Source organism: Mauremys mutica, chromosome 7, assembly GCF_020497125.1.
Source record: "Mauremys mutica isolate MM-2020 ecotype Southern chromosome 7, ASM2049712v1, whole genome shotgun sequence".
Taxonomy (NCBI): domain Eukaryota; kingdom Metazoa; phylum Chordata; order Testudines; family Geoemydidae; genus Mauremys; species Mauremys mutica.
In genome coordinates, this window is record NC_059078.1 from 63,100,748 (window position 1) to 63,123,753 (window position 23,006).

General features: G+C 50.9%; 1 protein-coding gene across 3 annotated transcripts in view; it reads left to right on the forward strand.

Annotated features, from left to right (window-relative positions):
• Nucleotides 1–1,792: 1,792 nt before the first annotated feature.
• The window catches only part of CALY (calcyon neuron specific vesicular protein), a 41,711-nt gene continuing 20,497 nt past the window's right edge, over nt 1,793–23,006 (forward strand). The window contains exons 1-2 of one of the 3 annotated variants that reach the window (XM_045024674.1): nt 1,793–1,882; nt 3,051–3,162. The gene's annotated coding sequence lies outside the window, so the exon portion shown is untranslated. Of the gene's footprint in view, nt 1,883–2,828; nt 3,163–23,006 lie in introns of those variants that run through there. The other 2 variants (XM_045024675.1, XM_045024673.1) reach the window with 2 other exon arrangements.

Sequence of the window (23,006 nt, forward strand, 5' to 3'; positions counted from 1 at the left end):
CTCACAGGTGAAAAACCAAGTTCCTTGAAGAAGAGCAAGGCCTGTGGGCATTCTTCTCTGGAAGAAAGTCCTCTGGCCTATTGCTCCTTCTGTCCAGAGTCAGGGAAGATGAAGCGGGAGAAGATGAGCTGGGATGCACTGGGAAGATGAGAAAAGATGTTTTTTCACAGTCTCCTTGTTAAGAACCCCCAAAAGGGACCAACCACATAGTTCATCCCCTGGCTACTTTGTCCAGTTGGAAAATGGGTATTGTTTAGCAGAACATTTTGACAAAAATGAGAAAAACCACCTGTTTGTCAAAATTGCTCATGGAAAATATTTCTCTCTCATATGGTGGGACCAACATAGCTACATCAATCCTGCAAACAACATGGGAAATGTTAGCTTTTCAGCAAAAAAAATGAATGCCCATGTTTTTATTTGCAAATACCACTGCAGAGCCTCATGGGAGTTGTAGTTCCTGCATTCTCCTCTGTGGGCTAGGCTCCCCAGCCAGACTACATCTCCCATATGGCACAGTGATCTCTGCTCATGGTTTGTCACCGGGGTGCATCATGGGAGTGCGGCAGCCATGGTGCATAGTGCCATGTTCTTGTACTTCTCACTGCTCAGGTGTGCTCTGTGGCTCATGCTCAGCATTTCTGAGCTTGTGCTGTGTGGTATTACGACACACTTTCCATTGTACAGAATCCCAGCACACAAAACAGCCTCCTAGTGTGCTATGCCTAGAGGTGCCTTGCTGTGTCTTGCACCATCCATCCAGAATGACTCCCTAAGAGAGGGTCATTTTGGGGTTCATGGTTGAGCTGGTTTCATTCTGTTTCAGAGATGGGCAGCACTTGGGTCAGATCAAATCAGACAGGGTTAAGGAATCGGAATTAAAAACATTTATAACTGGATACTCACAGTGCATGTTTTGGGGGGTGTTAGTGTGGGGGTGACAGGTCAGAGGTGGGGAGATGAAGGTGGAGAGAAAGTACTAAGGTGGAGAGAAAATGGTCTAGTGCATGATGCGTAAAGGAGAGATTCATAGACGCTAAGGCCAGAAGGATCCATTCTGATCACTCAGGGTACGTCTACACTGCAATTACACATCCATGGCTGGCCCGTGATAGCTGACTCGGGCTTGCAGGGCTCAGGGTAAGGGGCTGTGTAGCTGTGATGCAGATGTTCTGGCTTGGGGTGGAGCCCAGGCTCTAGGACCCTGTGAGGTGGGAAGGTCCCAGAGCTCAGGCTGCAGCCCAAGCCCAAATAGCTACATCACAATTAAACAGCCCAAGCCCCGTGAGCCAGAGTCAGCTGGAAGGGGTAGCCATGGGTGTCTCGTTGCAGTGAAGACATATCCTTAGAGCTGGTCTACACTAGGGGGCGGGATCGATCTAAGATACGCAACTTCAGCTACGTGAATAGCGTAGCTGAAGTCGAAGTACCTTAGATCAAATTACCTACCATCCTCACAGCGCGGGATCGACGTCCGCGGCGCCCCATGTCGACTCCACTACCGCCGTTCACGTTGGTGGAGTTCCGGAGTCGACAGGAGCGCGTTCGGGGATCGATATATCGCGTCTAGATGAGACGCGATATATCGATCCCTGAGAAATCGATTGCTACCTGCCGATACGGCCGGTAGTAAAGACGTACCCAAAGTCTCACCTCCTTGCTAGGACAGGCCAGAAGGCCCCACCCATGGACACCTGCATCCCATCCGAGCACTAATGACTGAGCTAAAGCAGGCATTTTAGTGAGCCACCCCATCTAAGCGCTGTCAGACATATTGCTAGCTAGATGATGCTAAGGTTAGCAGCATCCATTCAGTGAGCTCTGCTGAGGGCTGGAAGCTCTCCCAGCCCTACTCTCTGCCTTGCTTCCAGCTCTGTGAATGGTGAGTAGGGTTACTCTTTGGCTCAAGAGGTAGCAGTGTGTGCTGGGGTGATGAAGAGCTGGGTGTGAACCCCTTGGATAGCACAGAGAGGGGCAGTGAGAGGGGGATGAGGCCATCACACATGATGGAATTTCTTGGGGGGTTCAGTTTAGTTTTATTTTACAAATCTAGGAAATTCCCCCCAAAGAACTATGTTAAAAACATTGTTAAGGTTGCCAAGTCCGGCCCCAACTACTGCTTCCAGGGAGGTCTGGTTGCACTGCAGCCCCCAGTTCAGCCCCTGATTGAGACCCCCCAGGGGGCTTCATTTGCCCCATTTCTGGCATAGGTTCAATTTTCTTCTGAGCCCTGGGAATAAAGGGGTGACACACAGCGCGCTGGGAAGAGACAGAGCTGTATGTCCTGGCCCCAGTCACACAGCGGGGTCAATCCCTCCATCCCAGGACCAATGAGGCCCATCTCAGTGGGCCCCAGGTGCACAGTCAGCTCCCTGGGAAGCTGCGCTGCAGTAGGACCCCAGTTCAGCAAGGCAGTGGATTGTGCACTCAGCTACCAGCAACCAGTGAGCGGGGCTGCTCCTGTGCTGAGGCCCTTTGCGAGGTCGGGGGAAGAGAAGGGGACCAGGGAGCAGCATAAGCACAAAGGGCCAGAGGGCACAGTGAAGGCCCCAGGTTGGTGCTGCCGGGCAGTGAGGACTCATGTTGCCACCCTCTGGAAGCATGATGCCACCCGCAGCCTCCCTGGACCCAGGCTGAGCAGGTGCACAGAACTGTCATTCAGGCCCTGCAGTGGAACAGCCCAGCTCCTGCCCAGCCCTGTCCAGGAGAGGGCAGGCTGCACTTGCCTGTGCCAGGGGTGCACAGGGACGAGGGTGGCACTTTGTACCCGGCCCTCCTGGTCGGAGCTGCCCGGTCGTCAGTCAGAGCTACCAGAACCCTGCAGGGAAGGGCAAGAAGGTAGCATCCAGCCCTAGGGACAGCCTTGGGGTCCCTGTACCTGCCCCTGAATGATGCAGGAGACCAGTCACACCTGGGAGCGACAGCTGTTTGGGGCTTTCAAGGGCCTCATGCTTCAGGTCCTCAGCTGGCAGGGAGCCAGCAGGGGCTGTGAGCAGCTGTGCTCTTAAAGCGCCAGGCTGCTCCTTGAAGCTTTCGAATTCTTCCCACAGCCCTGGAATACATCACCTAGGTAACCAGTCTTAACCAGCCAGCCTGCCTTCACCCCAGCAGAGCATTTACAGGCAGAATCCTTGCAGGGAGAACAGCAGCGTTTTCCACCACGTAAGTGATTTCTGAATCCTTCCTAGCAGGCCGGCGGGGCTGGCGGGAATGGTCCCTGCGGAGCCGGGGCGCTGTGTCAGTTGCATGTTAATTACATAGATGGGGACTAGCCTGGTACCCCGGTGGCTTTCTCTGTCCTTTGCCTTTGCATCTAGCCGGAGGAGACAGGAGTGGTGTGTGGCTGGGTTTCAGGGCTGGGAGGGAGGCAGCAGCCCGGGCAGCATAGGCTCAGGGCTGGGGAATGATGTTGACACATCCAAGGGTTCGATAGGTGAAGTTTGGAGGAACTGCGGCACCATTGCCTCGCAAGGATTGAAGGGAATTGCCTTTCTCCAAAAGCAAGCTGCTATTGCAACAACACACGGGGACACAAGAAGGTTTGGAAATAGCCCACAGCAGAATATTTGCTCTCTCTTTCTACTGTCCTGGCTGGTGTTTTCACAGTGCCACTCCATGGGATTATAAACATGCTCTGTCAAACTTCTCTGTGCATGGGTGTCCTACACACTGTGCTCTCAGCCTCCGCCCTTGCAGAGCTCAGAGACACAAAGAGCTGGGGATGCTGGAAATTGATCAAATGAACCTGGATTTTCCTTGTCAGTGGCAGTCTACACCGAGACACCGTCTGGCTGGTATTTCTGCTATCCATGGCAGACTGCACCTCTGAGCAGCAGCCACTTTGCTACAGGCAATGAAATTGATGCTATTTGCTCCTTCTTAGCCAAAGGTTCAACCCCTCCCCCGTTTAATGGTTCTGGGATGCAGGACTGCGGCATGCGCTGGTGTGTGTGTGGCTCACTCAGGCTCTGTACGCCTAGCTGATGAAATGCAGAATGCCGACATGGGCTTTGTGTGTTTGCGCAGGAAAAGGCATTCACTTCTCTCGACTTCTACCTCTTCCCCTCTGCAATAACAGCCACTGGTGCTCTGTCCCCCGCACCAGAACGGCTAAGGCTGGAGAGCATTTTCATCGCTTCATGTCGTTATCAGCAAACCGTGATTCCTATTTTTAGGCGCTTTGCTTCCCTGCCCCTCCTTTCACTAGTGTGGTGGGTCTCAGAAATAACCCAAGCCTCGTTTGCGTCATGGGCGTGGGGCTGGGCCTTACTCACACAGCTGATGTAGGACGTTGGGCCGAAGCAGCAGATCCAGCTTGTTTCCACCCAGTCACTCACAAAGGAGTCAGTATGAGGGGTGTCTAGCCCAGGCTGCCAGCCCAAAGCAAGGTTGCCAGGAACTCTGTCTCTGTTCTGTTCCTTCACAGCCATCGTGTTAGGTTTGGACAAGTGCTTTGGTCGCATCAACTGGGAAAAAACAAGCAAGCATTGTGCAGCCAGCATTATCGCAGGTGCATGGAACTCTAGCATTATAACCGCTGCTCTCGGGGTCCCCCAGCAGTCGTGTTCTGTGCCCATTCTCACTGGCTCAGCATTGGAAGTGGGCCAGTAAGTGTTTCCCATGTGTTTTAGAGAGCACAGCCTGTATGTCTTCCAGAGGACAGATGTCACATACAGGTGGATACAAACCTTTAATGTATTCATGAGATTTTGGCCTGGCCGGAGGCTCCATGATCCAGGGTGTGTTGGATAACGGTGCATCACTGCTCACCTCTGAGCGGCCTGTGCTGGCTGGCCAATCAGATACCTGGACACGCCAGGCCCCCTGTTGCCTGGGAGCCAGCACAGCCAGAATTATTCACAAGCATGTTCCATGCACAGTGGCTGATGCCTGTCATGATGGAAAGGATGCCCCTGGGCCAGGCCTTGCCTGCTGGGACAGTTAGGGAGCAGACTTGCCTGATGCCAAAGCAACTGATCATGCTGGGCTCCTTTCTAAGGAAAGTTACTATTGGACCAATTTCATCCCAGGTGTAACTCCTTTGAAACCCACCTGTGGCTTTCCCCAGGGAGGAGGGCTTGTAGAATAGCCAAGAATATCAGCCAGGGCAGCTTTGAATTGGCTGGAAAGCATGGCAGTGCCCTAGAGAATGCCAGTTTCCCAGGGCACGTCCTCCTCTGCTCTCCCTTCCGGGGGGTTCCCAGCCCGTTGCAATCAGCTGTCTGCACTGCTGCATTACTAATGTTGCTAGCGAGCCTTAACTGGCAAAAACCAGCAGTGGTGTGGCATTTTATCTGGAACTGTACCCCTGCCTGGCCACTGTCACCTTTGCTCACCACTCACGTCCCCTCGCCTGGACGAGGGCTCTGCTGCCCTGACCCGCGGACTTTGCTGCTGCTGGGCGCCTGCACCCAGAGAAGCCGGTTGTGCCAGCCGAGCGGCGAGAGATATGAAGGGAAGCAAGGCAGTCTATATGAGACCACACAGCTTACACGCTACAGCCAATCCTGCCTCTGTCTCTCTCTCTGGCTTTGGCCTGATTACTGACCCCCCCAGTTCCTCATATATAAATGAATATGCAGGGCAGGATTTCCAATTAGGCACAGTAGGCCCATGCCTCGGGGTGCCGGCATTCTAGGGGCGCCTAAAAGTTAAAAGTGACTACATACAGCTCCCTTGTGGGCAGGCGGCCTCCTGGCATGGGCCAACTTTCTAATTGCACAAAACCAAACACCCCCGCCCCAGTTCCCACCCCTTCCCTGAGGCCCTTCCGCTGCCCCGCCCCTTCTCCAAGGCCCCACCCCTGCTCACTCCATCCCCCCTCCCTCTGTCACTCTCCCCCATCCTCACTCACTTTCACCGGGCTGGGGCAGGGAGTTGGGGGGCAAGAGGGGTGAGGACACCGGCTGGGAGTGCAGCTCTGGGGTGAGACCAGGGATGTGGGGTTTGGGGTGCAGGAGGGGGCTCTGGGCTGGGGCAAGGGGTTTGGGTGTGTTGGGGGGTGAGGGCTCCTGCTGGGGGTGTGGGCTCTGGGGTGGGGCTGGGGATGAGGGGTTTGGAGTACAGGAGGGGGCTCAGGGCTGGGGCAGAGTGTTGGGGTGTTGGGGGGATGAGGGCTCTGGGAGGGAGTTTAGGTGTGGAAGGGGACTCCGGGCTGGGTCAGGGGGTTGGGGTATGGGACAGGGTGCGAGGTGCAAGGTCCCAGCAGTGCTTACTGCGGCTCCCAGGAAGCAGCAGCCAGGTCCTTGCAGCTCCTAGGCAGAGGCGCGCCCAGGCGGCTCTCCATGGTGCTCGCTATCCTTGCCCCCACCAATGGGAGCTGTGGAGCCAGCACTAGGGGTGGGGGCAGCGGTCAAAGCCTTCCTAGATGCCCAGGCACATAGTGGCCACAGGGATCTGGAGGCCACTGCCGGGATCAGTGCAGAGCCAGGGCAGGTAGGGAGCCTGCCTTAGCCCTGGTCCCTGCTGTGCTGCTGACCAGACTTTTAATGGCCCGGAGCCTCCAGGGTCCCTTTTCGATCGGGCATTCCTGTTGAAAACCGGACACCTGGAAACTCTATGTCCGCCCAGCGTTTGGGGCTGAAACAGGGTAAGTGTCTGAGCCAGCCCACCTGGGGACACTGTGAGCCACGGCCGGGCGGGGCAGCTGCTGAAGGTGCAGGGAGCATTACAGCACCTTCCCAATCTCGACCGCCCCACTGCCTCCGCCCTGTGCCGGGGAGGGGTGTGGCTGGAACACCATTCACTTGCATGGGCAGAGTTGGGACACAGCTGCTGCGCCAGGCTGCAGGAGGGACAGAAGACACCTGGGGACCACTCACTGTGGGGTGTGGTACAGTCCCTGCCCCTTGTCCCTTGCCTGGGGTGGGTGGGCTGTGCTCCGACTTGGGCTGGGAGTGCAGTGCATGGCGGAGGGTCTCGTGCCTTCCCAGGTTATATTTCTTTTCCTTTCATTTTTTACGGAAGACACAAAAGTCAGCTGTAGGCATGGGGGGCGCTGAAGATGCTGTGCCTAGGGGTACGGAAGGTGTAAATCCAGCCCTGTCATTATGGGACATATCTGGCTACTAGATTGGGCCAGCTGAGTTGGGCGAAGGGGCTGTTTAATTGTGGTGTAGATGTTCCAGCTAGGGCTGCAGCCTGAACCCCAGGACCCTCCCGCCTGGCAGGGTCCTAGAGCCTGGACTCTAGTCTGAGCCCAAACAGCTACACTGCAATTGAACAGCCCCTTAGCCCGAGTCAACTGGCACAGGCCAGCCGCGGGTTGTTAACTGCAGTGTAGATGTACCTTGGGGGCGAAATTCCCAAAGGTCGTTTGGGCACCTGAAGACGCAGACAGGCACCGAAACACCTGTAAAAATCGGGCCCTGGGAGCCTGTCCAGTGTTCTGCCAGAAGTGATGGGAAAACCCACCTGGACCCTCAGACCAGCTCAACTCACTGCAAACATGGAGGCTGATCCTCAGAAGTTGGAAATCATCATCGCTCCATTGAAATCAATGGGCTGTGGGCATTTCAGCAGCTGAGGATTTGGTCCATGGTTTCTAACTGATCGTTGGGACTAGCTATAATAATAAATAAGGCAGGTCCCAACAGTCCTTTCTCAGAGTCAAATCAGCACCTGAATTTCTCCCAGGTTTAGCCCAGCAATGACAGCTACTGGAGAGTTCACAGACGCAATGTACCAGAGCCCATTTCTGTCCTGACTAATGCTCTGGGGAGCCCCACTGAAGTCAGAAGTGGATGGGTGGGATTTTGCTTTCAGTTTCACAGGGGTAAACCCAGGATAGTTCTACTGGGTTCTCTTCCTGAAAGAAATGCTCTAGCTCAACCACAAGATATAGGCTGGATGCAGGAATCACTGGGTGAAATTCTCTGGCTTGTGCTATGCAGGAGCCCATACGACATGACCATAAGGCTTGCTGCAGGCCTTAAATCTGCAACTTCAGTGGAGTTATTCCAGATTTGCACTAGAGAGCAAAATCTAGTGGGGTGTGCATGGAGAGAAAGCATACAGCAGTGCATGCGAGTGGATGCACCCAAACTTGCTCTGAAACAGAAGGGGTGATTTCCCATTGTACATAGCTGCTTCTCTTTGGGGGTGCTAATGGGGGGGATGAGCCATGTTCTTTGGAAATGTCAGCCAACCATTGTCAGAGGGTGGTTGCTTGGGGGGGTGTCATTGCTAAGCTGCCCCGGGGACTGCACCGCCTTGTATGGTTGATAAGGAAATCAGTCTCTCCTCTCTGGCTGGGGAGGGCCAGCCACACAGGGATGCATCATTAACAGATTGCCCTGCTCTGCACGAACAGATTAATACCCCAAGATTTAGAGGTGATGGATGGGCGCCTAATGAAGTACTTTGAGTATGAGCATGGGCACCATACAGTTAGCGCCAGTGAATGGGGAGTTACTGCTGGAATCTTTGTAATGAGCTGTGATTTCAGCACCGGTGCCCCACATCTGGAAACCCCAGGGAGGGAACTGCCTGGCCGTTACTTCCGTGGTGGCATTGAATGTTTTCAATCAATAACTGCGATCATCATTAAACATAGCTCTCTGGCCTTAGTTACACATGAATCCTGATTCCCCCAGGAGCTGGTTGCTAAAAGAGCAAGGGACGGTCACACTCATATCCTGAGACACAGGAGTGACGGTGGAATGCATTTCAGTGGTACTGTATTCAAAGTGTGCTGGGTGCTGCACAGACTAGTGTGGTGCGCCCACTGCCAGACAGCCAGTGTGCACCCACTGGCCCTCTCCGGGGGTGCCAGTGGAGGAGCCCACAGGCATCAGTGGGGTGAATGCTACACATATGTGCAGAACTGAGCCCTTGGCCATGGTCTGCCACTTACGTCCGTGCCCCCGGTGATCGGGCTGGATTCTTGCAGGCAGCCCATTGCCTCAGGACTCTGGAACCTGCTCTAGGTGCCAGATTGTCTCCAGCGGCCCAGCGGCCGGGCGCCCCGTCCTGTCATCATGCCATGGCACTGGCAGTTGGCTGGTGGATCCCAGGTCTAAGCCTAGAGCTGGCCTCTTCAGCGAAGTGTTCTCAGCAGTGCCGGTTGCTTCCCTGTGGCACTGCGCAGCCCCCCAGGGCTCTCTGCACAGCTCACCTCTGCTGGGTGGGGGTGGGCACGCACGAGAGCCTGAGCACAGAGGAGTAGCCTTGCAGAGGGGCTTTCGTGTGGTCCTTGGCCTAGTTGCCTCGTTTCTGGATAGTTTAGTAGGTTTTGTATCTGTGCCTGGACCTTTGCCTGGGCAAAGCTGAGATCAGTCCAGACAAATGAATACATAAAGAAGATCAAATGGTGCTAAGACCTCCCACAGCAGCTACTGCACTCGCTGGCCAGCACCGCACTATGTGACACCGTGCAGCCCTGGCTAATGCTTGTTACACCTACAGAATATTCTATTATTAGGAGCAAGGCTCTGTGTTCTCCCTCACCCTCCTGCACAATCCTTGGCCTCAGTGGGGCAGGTGAAATCAGAATCCAGCCCCATTCAAATGCTTTTAAGACAGAACTCTGCCCGGCTTCCAGCGCTCCCAGTGGAGATCCGTGCGCACAGGGGAAGCAGGGTTTCGGCGCTGATTTGTGCTGTGAGGAGCTGAGGGCAGAATGTGCCCACACGTCGAAGCCCTGCCCTCCAAGCGCCCCTGTCTGGGCTATCCAGCAGCAGCAGAAGGCTGCCATCACTGCTAGTGCAGCTGACTAGGAAGCCAGCTCTAAGCAGGAAGGAAGGGGTGAGTGCCCCACAGGTTATGCAGTATCTTCATCAGGATCACCAGCAGGCAGCTTTCAGCCTGAGAGTGGCTCCTGCAGCGTGCCAGCCCGCCCCCCAGTGCTGGCACAGAGCTGGCTCTCACTGCCAGGGGCCAGGTACGGGTGACTGTTTAAATGCGTCTGATAAATGCAGAGCATTGATCTGAACTGGATTTGCCTCCCGCTGCATTCAGACCACAGCCTGCTGCAGGGAGCTGGGAAAGCAGAGCTGTTCTCCACATGGGCTCAGGCTCAGTGGCTGAAGCCAAGGTTCATTTCAAGGAGGCTTTTCCGGAGCAGCCTGGGAACACAATGTAGTAAAACCGCATCCCATGGGCAAGTTAGTGAGAGGAAGCTCAGGGAGGTGTCCTTAGAACAGTAAAAATCGACACAATCATCATTTCAGTGGTGTCACCCTCTGCGGTGTGGCAGGGGAAACTCACTCCTTCCCCCCAGACCTTCTGGCTCCCAGTGCCAGGTCCTCCAGTTGGTGGAAATGTTGACAATACAATGTCATTGGAAATGGGTCCAGCTGGGTATCATGTGAAAGCCCTTTCTCCCACGAACACAGTGGTACCAAACATAACATCCTAGAACAGTTATGTAGATATGCATTTGAGAAAATGTTTAAAATCAACATTTATTTAATCGTGCTTTAACACAGGGATGTGTTGCTTCTCAAAAAAAGACACTGCTCTTTGGTAATCCTTGAGTAATTAGCCTTGACATGTAGGACTGAAAATGTGTGTTCACCAAAGTCATCATCAGTGTTGTGTTGTCTCTGGCTAGGGCACCACTGCTAAACACTCATACTGGTCCTCATCTGAGCCGAACTTGTATATTTCCATGCAAGGCAGGCTGCAGGTCAAACATTTGTAGGGTGATGAGCATCTGGTCTTTGCGCATGAGCATTTGGTTAGCTGAAGGATTGATTTGGAAACCACCATATTTCACACATAACTGATGTGATCAGTCCATCCTCCAAGCCCCATCCATGTCCAGTAGGGAAGGGTAGTTTGGTTGCAATCAGTCATCCCAGAGCCATTCCATTGCTTGATAATTTGCCCTCTTGAGAGCAGGTATAAATGCACCCCTTGCTGGTGGCAATTCTTTTCCATTTGTTTGTTTCTTGGAAAACATCCACCAGTGTAGCTTTGCAAGTGTCATACTGTTGATCTTCAAATGGTAAACTTGCCATAAGAACATCTCCAGTGCATTTATGATCTCATCCATGACTGTCCATTCCATGCACCTTCAGAGCAAGGAGAGAGACTTTGGAGGCTGAATCAAATGCCTTTCAGTAAGATAATTTGGTCTTTCCAGCCAGCCTTCCAGTGGTGTGACATCCTGAAAGAACATGGAGACCTGGCAGTGCAGTGGCTTTTAATGTCCTAAGTGATAGGAACACATCTCGGAGGGATATACAGCAATTCTGTTCCCCAGCATTAGGCACAAAAGCAGAATCGTGCAGAAGTCTTGGGTAGCATCTCACAGAGAACTCTAGAAAAACCTGTGTTTTGTGCAAAAATCCGGAGGTTAGTAGCTCCTCTCTGTGGGCACTGCTGGTTACTCATGGGAACTACGGAGAAACTCCACTGAACAGTGTATGGCAGCAGTTTCATTATAGATGCCTTCAGGCTTTTGCGGAGGAAGCAGGTGTTCTCAAAATTCATGCCATGGGACCTAGTATGAGGCAAGTCTCACCCACAACTGGCACTTGTGCCGGTATCTTCTACTTTTTCCTGACGCTCAATGCTCTTCCTCTCCAACTTTGCCAAATTCAGTTTATAGGTGCACTTCTTATTGCATCTAAGGTGCCACCAATGGTTGTGTTTAACTAGGTCCTCTGAGATGGTTTTCTCCAAAGGTTCAGCTACTAGTCAGTACTCTTTGTCTCCCTATTGATGCCTGAAAATGATCAAGCTCAAAGTAAAAATAAGGATTTTGTAGTAAATTACTTTGGGACTTTGCATTACAAAATGAATTAATGTGTGTTATGTAACCATGTGCATGCTGTTTGTGGATGGACTCCAGAAATTTCTGGCTGGATGCTGATGTTTTAACCATTTGTCTCATCACAACTCTTGGCACAATAAACAAAGCCAATAATCAATACCACTGAACCGCTTCTTTTTTTGCCAATAATGGCAAATCAACTTGAAGAGCTCCTTCCTTCCATTTATGGTAATCTGAAAGTTACAAAAATTAATCAGGTCTCATGTTCTGAGCATTAACTTGCTCCAGTCATCCCTGGCCAGTGGAGAGGCCTTTAGTGGCTTGCTCAGAGCAGCTTTGCCATCTTAACCAAATCAGTCTGGGCTGAGAGAGAGTGGAAAAGTGGCTTAGAACTGCTCCCCCTCCCCATGCCTTTCTCGGGTCCTGCAGTGAGTGCAGTTTGGCTGCACCCAGCCATTAGCCGCTGAGCCATTAGCCACTGTCTTTTTGCAATTCCTAGCAAATGGGAAAAAGATGCACATTTCTAACAGTGAGGGGAACTACCCATTATAAGAGCTCACCCTGTGACACTGTGGATTCCCCATCACTTGGAGTCTTTCAATCAAGATTGTACATGTCTTTCTAAAAAATATTCTCTAGCTCACCCAGAGGTGAGGGGGTCAGTGCAGGGATTCTGGGGTGAGGTTCTCTGCTCTGTGTTATGCAGGAGCTAGGTGATCTAATGGTCACTTCTGTCCTTAGACACGATCAAGCTCTGAATTATTCGTTGCAAACTTATCCTCCCTGTTTTGTTCTCAAACTGTTCATGAGCTGACCCCGATTTCTGAGGGGCTTGCTCGCTCCCCGCAATCCTCTGCCGAAGAGCTGAACTGCGTCATTTTCAGAGGGTCGTGAACTGTTCTCTTTGACTCTTTCTCATTTGTTACTCTGGGTGTGGGACTGATTACCTAAGTCACATGGTGGTGTTTCTGCACTTTGGAAACAGTAAACTCGTTTGAAGGAGAGAATAATGAACAAACTTGGCAGTCTCAGTCACAAAAATGTTTGCTGATCCATTTTTGTCATAGTAGACAAGCTTTAGAAATATATTTAGAAAATGTTAGGATAGTTTGGATCTTTTCCTGATCTCTTTTGCACAAAAAATAGCTTTATATTTCGCTCTATATGAGGACCGGGGTGTATGGGGTTGTCAGGGAGGGGTAGTACCTCTGATAGGGGAGCAGTCGTACTCCTAGGAGTAGCTCATCCACTTTGGTCCCCACTTGACACCCAGCTCTCACCTATGGCTCCAAGTAGCTGTCAGCATGCGACAGCGGCCACACCCTGGAAACCGTCTCGACTGGCGGGCTAAACCAGGGGAGGGTAGCCGATGAGTCTAAGACCCTCGGTGAGTTAGGGCCTGTCTACCCATTGCATGCGAAGGCTGGATCCGGCTGACTGAGGAAACCTGGTTCAATGGTCAGGAAGGCGGTGACAGCAAGCGTTGTGGAATGCTCAAGAGCACGACAAGACACATAGGCATCCTGGTCATCCACTGCGCCCTGCCCTATCTCCAGCAGTCTCGACTCTTGTCCTGCCACTGGATACAGATAGGAACTGGGAAGAGAGAGTGAGGTTGACGTTGCGCAACTCTCCCTCACTTTAATCCAATTCACGCGCAAGTCTCAACATCATATCATATCATATCACATCATATCAAGTCCTGTGGCGATGGGCGAGCGACGAAGCAGCAGGTGTGGATACACTGGGAGCTGTAGCCGCGGACCTGCACACAGGCGGCTCAGGTATAATGGTCGTTCCTCACTGACCGAAGCAGCGGTGGAGCTCGGCATCTTCTTGAGCGACTGAGCAGCCCTATTCAGGATTGCACTGCTCACCTCCATAGAATGAGGAGGGGGCTAGAAAAGGTGCCCTAAACATTGCCTGCTTCACCTTACCCTGGCCAGCATACCGTGGCTGGCAGGGATCCCATAAAAGCGGTCGAACAAAAACAAAACTTAGAGTGACACTGATCACCATTGGCACATGGAATGTGCACATGCTACTGGATAACATCACGGCAGACAGACCAGAGAGAAGAACAGCACTTGTCGCCAGAGAGCTCGCACGCTACAACATTGACATTGCAGCCCTTAGCGAAACTCGCCTTGCTAATGAAGGACAGCTGTCCGAGTCAGGCGGAGGCTATACATTCTTCTGGAGTGGCCGCAGCGGTGATGGGCGTCGCGAATCTGGAGTTGGCTTCGCCATCAAAAATCATCTTGTTCAGAAACTTGCCAGTCCCCCCAAGGGTGTGAATGATCATCTCATGACAATGCAGCTTCCGCTTCAAAATGGAAAACAAGCTACTTTGATCAGTGCATACGCTCCCGCAATGACCAACCCAGAGGATGTGAAGGATAAATTCTACGAAGAACTAGATGCTCCGCTATCATCAGTTCACCACACAGACAAGCTGATCCTGCTTGGCGATTTTAATGCAAGAGTCGGATGCGATGCCGCAGCCTGGGAAGGAGTCATCGGGAAAAATGGAGTGGGAAAGTGTAACAGCAATGGTCTGTTACTGCTGGAAACTTGTGCAGCACATGACCTTCTGATCACCAATACGGTCTTCCGCCTCCCTACCCGTAACAGGACTTCGTGGATGCATCCCTGTTCCAAGCACTGGCATCTGATTGACTATGTCATCATCAGGAGAAGGGACAGACAAGATGTCAGGGTTACAAAAGCTATGTGCGGCGCTGACTGCTGGACGGATCACAGGCTCATAGTATCTAAAATGAAGCTCCATATCATGCCGAAGAGACGACCACAAGGCTGTAAGGCTCTCAAAAGGATCAACGTGTCGAAGCTGAAGAACAGCCGCATCACTGAAAATCTAGCAGAAGACCTAGAGAACGAGCTTGCTGATCTTCGTATTGAGAATGACGCTGAGAGAGACTGGGAGCGATTCCACAACACTGTCCATACAGCTGCATCGAAGGTATTGGGGCCCTCCACACGCAGGCGGCAAGACTGGTTTGATGAAAATGATGCAGAAATCCAGGCCTTACTTGCTGAGAAGCACCGCCTGCATCGCGCATATCAGAACAATCCATCCTCAGCGGCAAAGAAGACTACCTTTATCAACGCTCGCAGAACAGTACAGAACCGACTGCGCAAAATGCGGGACTTGTGGCTGAGCGCCAAAGCAGATGAAATACAGGTGTACGCGGACAGGAACGACTATAAGCAGTTCTATGAAGCCCTCAACACGCTCTATGGTCCACAGGCTTCTGGGAGCTTTCCCCTCCTGAACTCTGATGGCACTGTGCTCCTTACAGAGAAGACGCAGATTCTCCAGAGATGGGCTGAACATTTTGAAGCAGTTCTCAACTGCCCTTCAGTCATCAATGATGAGGCCATCGACAAGATGCCCCAGGTTGCAGTCAATGACTCCAGGGATGCTTCACCAGAAGAGGACGAAGTGAAGAAAGCCATCAACCAGCTGACAAGTGGCAAATCCCCAGGGTCAGATGCCATACCAGCAGAGGTGTACAAAGTCGGTGGACCAATGCTGCTACGGAAACTCACTGAGCTGTTTCAGTCCTTCTGGAAGCAGGGATCCATTCCACAGGAATTTAGAGACGCGTCCATCGTGCACCTCTATAAGAGGAAGGGCAATCGCCAGGTATGCGACAATCACCGTGGAATCTCGCTGCTCTCTACAGCGGGGAAAGTTCTTGCACGGGTTTTGTTGAACCGACTGATCACTCACCTGGAGCAGGGCTTACTGCCAGAATCACAGTGCGGCTTCCGCAAGGGGCGTGGGACTATTGACATGATCTTCGCTGCGCGTCAGCTACAGGAGAAATGTCAAGAGCAGAACCGTGAACTCTACACAACTTTTGTGGACCTCACGAAAGCGTTCGACTCTGTCAGTCGCCAGGGCCTGTGGAGGATCATGTCGAAATTCGGCTGTCCAGACCGATTCATACAAATGGTACATCAATTTCATCACGGTATGATGGCTCGTGTCCTGGATAACAGTGAAACATCTGAGGCCTTCCCAGTCACCAACGGCGTCAAGCAAGGGTGTGTTTTAGCACCCACTTTGTTTAGCATGATAGTCTCTGCCACTCTGACTGATGCCTTTCAACACTGCACTGAAAGAGTAGGCCTGAAGTACAGAACCGATGGGAAACTATTCAATCTGAGGTGAGTGCGTGCCATCACCAAGGTGAAGGAAACTGTACTTCGAGACTTTCTCTTTGCCGATGATTGTGCTCTGAATGCTAGTACAGAGCCAGAAATGCAAGCCAGTATGGACAAGTTTTCATCTGCATGCAACAGCTTGGCCTCACCATTAACATCAAGAAGACTGAGGTCATGCACCAGCCAGCTCCCCACACTCTGTACTCAGAACCGTCCATCACTGTAAATGGACAGAGACTTCAGGCAGTGGACCACTTCACGTACCTGGGCAGTACCCTTTCTCGAGCAGTGTCAATCGATGAAGAAGTAAAGTGCAGAATTGCTAAAGCCAGCTCTGCATTTGGCCGATTGCGCTCCAACGTCTGGGAACGTCGAGGGATCAGCCTACCAACGAGGCTGAAGGTCTACCGAGCAGTGGTGCTTCCAACTCTGCTGTACGCCTGCGAGACGTGGACTGTCTATCGGAGTCATGCACGAAGGCTCAATCACTTCCACACTTCCTGTCTGCGAAAGCTTCTAAAAATCAGATGGCAGGACAAAGTGCCCGATACTGAAGTCCTTATCAGAGCCAGTCTGCCGTCAGTTCACACACTGCTGATGAAAGCCCAGACCAGATGGGCTGGACATGTCGTGAGACTGTCAGACGAGTGCATTCCTAAACAGCTCTTCTACGGAGAACTCGCCCAGGGAAAGCGCTCCCATGGAGGACAAAAGAAGTGGTTCAAGGACATGCTGAAGACCTCTCTGAAGTCCTTTGAGATTAACATCGCCACATGGGAAACCCTCGCACTGAACCGTCCAGCATGGCGCAGCCTCATTCACATAGGCAGTAATACCTCTGAGGCGAGGCGTACTGCTGAGGCTGAAAGAAAGCGTGAGCTGCGCAAGTCCAGAGCTGCCTGCACATCATCGACAGTGCCATCACATGTCTGCCCAACGTGTGACAGGACGTTCCATGCCCGAATCGGACTGATCAGTCATCTTCGGACGCACAGAGTCCGGTTATCGAAAGAATGAGTTGTTGAGGTCTTCATCGACAACGATGGACGAACATCATCATCATCATCATATGAGGACCCCAGATTTTAAAATAGCTGGGTTCCTTCCTTGCTGGTGGACAGAGAACAAATATGTATTTGCTTTCGAATAGATTTTACATTCTCTTTCCTCTTATCCCATTCCCCCCAAGGAAGTGGGTGGCGGTGGGAGGGGGAGAGTAAGGGTGGCCAGGAATCACTCCCAGCACAAGTACACCAGTTCACACATCAACACGCTCATTTGCACACACAACTGCTCATTCAGAAATGAAAGCTCCTTGCCAAATATCTGTGCAAACAGAATGTTTACAGAAAGCAACCCAAAAGGGGTCTGACAATATTCAGAGCAAATCCCTCATGGAACTGAGCAAACAGGTCTGTGATAACCCCGCCCCTCTAGTCAGCCAGCTGGAATGTATTATCCCTCGGCTTCTTCTAGTGTGGTTTCTGTTGCTGGTTTGATCCTGCAGCTGCCTGCACCTTGTTGTTGAGCAGATGTAGAATCCTCAGGCAGGGGGTAGCTTGCAAAATTGATTTCCTCTGGTTTTGTGTGTGTGTGTTCCTTTTTGCATAAAAGCTCTGCAGTCAGCGAGCAGTTCTGCCTTCACTGAGCAAAGACTTGTGGACAGCCTGAGGGACTTGCCTCATGTCTTCTCATTTCAGAGCAATTTTAGATTTGGTCTCTGCCCTCCCTGTTCAGAACTGTCATAACAGGACTAAAAAGGGTGATTTGAAAGCCAAGATCTACTATAAAAGGAGAGAGCTTAGTTGCTTGGTTTAAGTTGCTCTCAAATAGACACATATTAACCTTTGGTGCTGAAAGACACGTCTGTGCCCAGAAGACATTGTCTACATCCAAAGGCTGCACCATTTTAACTCAAATGAAGGTTTAAATTGCTGTCATGAAGCTGGTATGACCATCAGTGCAGACACACTCAGCTCAGAAACGACCAGCTCATATCCATGGAGCTTCACTTGTCCAGTTGGATTTCAGTGTGTCCAGGGATTCATCTAGGGCTGGACCTATTCCCATGGCAGGGCTGAGACACTTGCTATCAGTGCTGAGATCAGAGTCCTGCTGTGCAGATTCTTCTCTGTCCTGTTGCCACCTGTCAGTGCTGGAGGCCTCGCAGGCTGGCCTCTCTAGTGCAGGTTCTGCTGAGCCTCCAGCTCCGTCTGAGCCTTGCTGCAGGGGTAGCCTTAGCTAGGCCTCTGGGACAGGCAGCAGCTTCTCTCCTGGAGCTAGGCACTGCTCACATAGGCCCAAATTCATGAACACGTGCTTCAGTCCATCCCTAAAGAACGTAACATGTCTGCTTACAGCTAAGCACCTAGTACAGTGCTTTGCTGAATCAGGGCCCTGGTCCTGCACAGATACTAGGGCGACTGGTGCCAAGTAAATAAAAACACCAATGAAGGCTATGTGGAGTGACAGTACAGGTGGCATCAGGACTTGCCCCCAGCTGAACCCTAACAGCAAAGAAATCTTGAGGGAAGGAAAAGTCTCCTTCATTCCTTGCCATCTTCACATCCACACCCCACTGTCAATGCTGCTCACACCCAACCACACTGTCTGTGTGCCCCCACACTCCAGTCACACCTGGCAACACTGTAAGTGCTCTGACACTCTGTTCGTGCCCTGACAACACCCTGATAATGCTGTCAGCCCACTCCAACACTCCAGTCACATCCAACAACATGGGCAGGGCACTCTAACAGCCCAGTTACACCCGAACAACACTGTCAGTGCTCTGTAACACTCCATTCACATCCCAGCAACACTGTCTGTGCTCTCTGACACCCCAGTCACACCAGACAACACTGTCAGTGCTCTGTGACACTCCAGTAATGCCCCAACAGCACTGTCAGTGTTCTGTGACATTCCGGTCACACTCGACAACACTGTTAGTGATCTGTGACAACTTGGTCACACCCCAAGAATGCTGTCAGTGTTCTCTGATATTCCAGTCACACCACGACAACACTGTCAGTGCTCTGTGACAGTCCAGTCACACCCAGACCATACCGTGAATGCTGCCCATACTGCACTCACACCCAACAACATGGTCAGTGCTCGCTGGCACTCCAGTCACACTCCAACAATGCTGAGAGTGCACTTCAACACTTCAGTCTCACCTGGCAACACACAGAGCCCAACTACACTTTAAGCACTCTCTGACATTCCAATCACACCCCACAACACTGTCAGTGTCCTCTGATGGTCCAGTCATACCCCAATAATGCTATCAGTGCACTCGGACACTCCAATCACACACAGCCCACACTGTCGGTGCTCTCTGACAGTCCAGTCACACCCCAACAAGGCTGTCATTGCACTCGGACAGTCCAGTCACACTCTGAGAACACTGCAGTGTACTCAGACACTCCAACCACACGCAAACCACGCTGTCAGTGCACCCAGGCAATCCAGTCACACCCAGACAACACTGTCAGTGCTCTCTGAAATGAAAATTTGAAACATTTTGTTTCAAAAATATCACACCAAAATGTTCCAGCTTTTCCAAAATATATTTTCCTCCATTGTCATTGGGCCAAAAGTATTCACCAAATTGGACCCAAATTCACAAATAGTTCAATTTGACCAAAAAATGCATTTTTCAGGAATACTATTCACAGAAAGAAAGAAAGAAAGAAAGAAAGAACGAATATTCCCCAGCTCTGGTTGGCGAGTAGGCCTAACTGGTGGATAAAATAATGAGGTACTAGCCAAGGACCTGGGGTTTAGAACCCCAGACCGTAGAGCCTTGGGTAATGAGGGGTCCCTGCTTCCGGCGCCCCTGTCTGTGGCTGGGATCCCAGCTGGTACATACCCAGTGCTGGGTCATAGGGAGCACACATCCAGCACTTTTCAACTCTACAGAGGATGTGTGGCTTGTCGGGTCACTGCTGAGCTTCATGGGTTGGAGTAGTTCTGGGTGCTGGATGTGACCCTGGATGCTAAATAGCCGTCCCACCCATGCCCTTGTCCCACCTTCCTGTCTTGCTGTACACTAGAGCCAGCAGCTGGGATTCATTATCTAACATCCCATAAGGCCCTATAAGGAATCAGGGGGAAGGAGCATAAACAGATGAATGACTCTGCCTGGCACAAGCCGTCCTCTTTCTCCTAGAGTGGAATCTGATTCTGGACTGACCCTGTGACACTGCCCCAATCACAAAGGAGAAGGAAATTTATCAGTGGAATGGGAGGGTTGGGGGCCCTGAGCGCTGCTCAGGCAGGAGGACTATATGGAAATCGCCTATCAACAAATAACTGACAAGAGCAATTATGACAGAGCTCTGAACTGGGGCTGTTCTGTGCCTCAACCACCCCTACCCTGATCTCTTAAGCCCTTCACAGGGAGAGGGTGTGTTCTCTGGGAGTGAGGGTCTGAGAGTGCATATTAGTGGTTTAAGGATGAACACTTTCCCAGGGACGTTACAATTATTCCCTAAACAAGAATCAGAAACTCTGATCATTCAGAGCTAATCTTAAATGTGAAAGAATCTCAGAAGGTCGGGAAATGTGCGGCGAAGGTGCTCAAACGGCCATAACTGTGCCTTGCACTGGCCTCTGGTCCTCCTTTTTTTGTTCTTTTCTTATTTAAGCACTGACCCTATGACTAATGGTTTGAGCTATTGGAGGTGGGGGTGGACAGCTTTCATTTAGGGCTTTAAGAACTCGTGGATGATGGCAGGCCACAGCCTGAGGCCAGGTGTAGCCTGGAAACTTTTGTCAGTATAGTAATGATGGTCTAGCTAGTTGGTAAAAAGAAACAAAGAGTCCTGTGGCACCTTTAAGACTAACAGATGTATTGGAGCATAAGCTTTCGTGGGTGAATGCCCACTTCGTCAGACACATGGCAATACCCTCTCTAGTGTAGACAAGACCTGAGTTCGGAAAAGTCTGTTTCCAAAAAGACATGGGGGGTGGAGGGTTGGATAATCAGCTGAATACGAGCACAGTCCAATGCTGTGACCAAAAGGGCTAATGCGATCTTTGGATGCAAGAACAGGGGAATCTCGAGTAAATGTAACAGGGTTATTTTACCTCCATATTTGACACTGGTGCAACTGATGCTGGAATACTGTATCCAGTTCTGGTGTCCACAATTCAAGAAGGAGGTTGAAAAGTTGGAGAGGGTTCAGAGAAGAGCCATGAGAATGATTAAAGAATTAAAAAACCTGCATTATGGTGATAGACTCAAGGAGCTCAATCTATTTAGCTTAACAAAAAGGTTAGGGGTGATGCAATTACAGTCTATAAGTACCTACATAGGGAACAAATATTAATAATGGACTCCTCAATCTAACAGAGAAAGGCATAACGTGATCCAATGGCTGGAAGTTGGAGCTACACAAATTCAGACTGGAAATAAGGCGTACATTGTTAACAGTGAGGATAATTAACCGTTGGAACAATGTACCAAGGGTCACGGTGGATTCTCCATCACTGGCAATTTTTAAATCAAGGTGTGACGTTATTGATATTATCTGGGACCATATAGAACATGGTTGCAACCAAAGTCCTGTAGTGGCACCAAATCTTATGTAAAGGGGGTCATATAAGGTGTCTAAGACCAGGTTATGGGTTTCTGGTTATGATTATGGTGTCTATATGTATGTATCATTTTGTAGTTGAAGTTATAAGTATTGGCTCTGTACTATCTGTATTTCAAATTTGTGCTGTGTTTCTGGTGGTGTTAGCTCTGCCTAGCCTGCTTGATGGCCCATTAAGGACCATCAGCTACACAATTCACCCATGCAGAGAAGGCAGATACGCCCTGTAACTCAGCAAAGTATGCAGGGACTTGCCCAGGTGATTCCAGACTCCATTTTGCTGTAAAGCCTATAAAAGGCTGATGCCTCATCTCCATCTTGTCTTCAGTCCTGCTTCTTACCTCTAGAGGAACTTTGCTACAAACTGAAGCTCTGCACAAAGAACTGATGACCCATCCCAGCGGGGGATGTTCTCCAGAGACTTGATTTAAACCTGCAGTTTACTCCATCACTGCTACAAGCCTGAACTAAGAACTTTGCAATTACTGTATGTAATTGATTCCATTTAATCAATTCTAGCTCTCATCTCTACCTTTTTCCCTTTATGAATAAACCTTTAGATTTTAGATTCTAAAGGATTGGCAACAGCGTGATTTGTGGGTAAGATCTGATGTGTATATTGACCTGGGTCTGGGGCTTGATTCTTTGGAATCAAGAGAACCATTTTCTTTTATTGGGGTGTTGGTTTTCATAACCATACATCCCCAGGACGAGTGGGACTGGTGGTGATACTGGGAGACTGGAGTGTCTAAGGAAATTGCGTGTGTGACTTGTGGTTAGCCAGTGGGGTGAAACCGAAGTCCTTTTTGTCCGGCTGGTTTGGTTTGCCTTAGAGGTGGAAAAACCCCAGCCTTGGGCTGTAACTGCCCTGTTTAAGCAATTGGTCCTGAATTGGCACTCTCAGTTGGGTCCCATCAGAACCACATTGTCACACAAGGTTGGATGTTTTTCTAAAAGATCTGCTCTAGGAATTGTTGTGGGGCAGTTCTCTGGCGTGTGTTATGCAGGAGGTCAGACTAGATGGTCACAGTGGTCCCTTATAGCCTTGGAATCTAGGAATAATTGTCCCATGACCCAGCCCCTCCCAGCCTCATCTTCTCTTTGACACTTTTTGTCACCATGTCTCTCAGGTGTTTGCATCCTAGGGCTGAAAAAGTCAGGTGTTTTGAAAGAGCTCTTTGGGGCTGATCTTCAGTCCCTTTGAGCTGCTCACATTCCTGAACGACGTCATAAAACCATGCTGAAAATACAGCCGACACTTGCAAAGCACAATGCCTAAAGTCAGGCTCCGAAGCCCACTGTTGCTTAGACCCATATCTAGGCACCTGGGGCCAGATTTTCAAAGAGTTCAGCATCTGACAGCTCCTATTTAAAGCACCTAAATGAAGCAGACAGATTTTTTAAAGTGACCAACCCTCAGAAGAGTATATGAAGAATAACAGGAGAGGCTGAGCAGCCTGCAAGCCTGGCCTCTGTATTTAAGTGCTGAAGAGCTT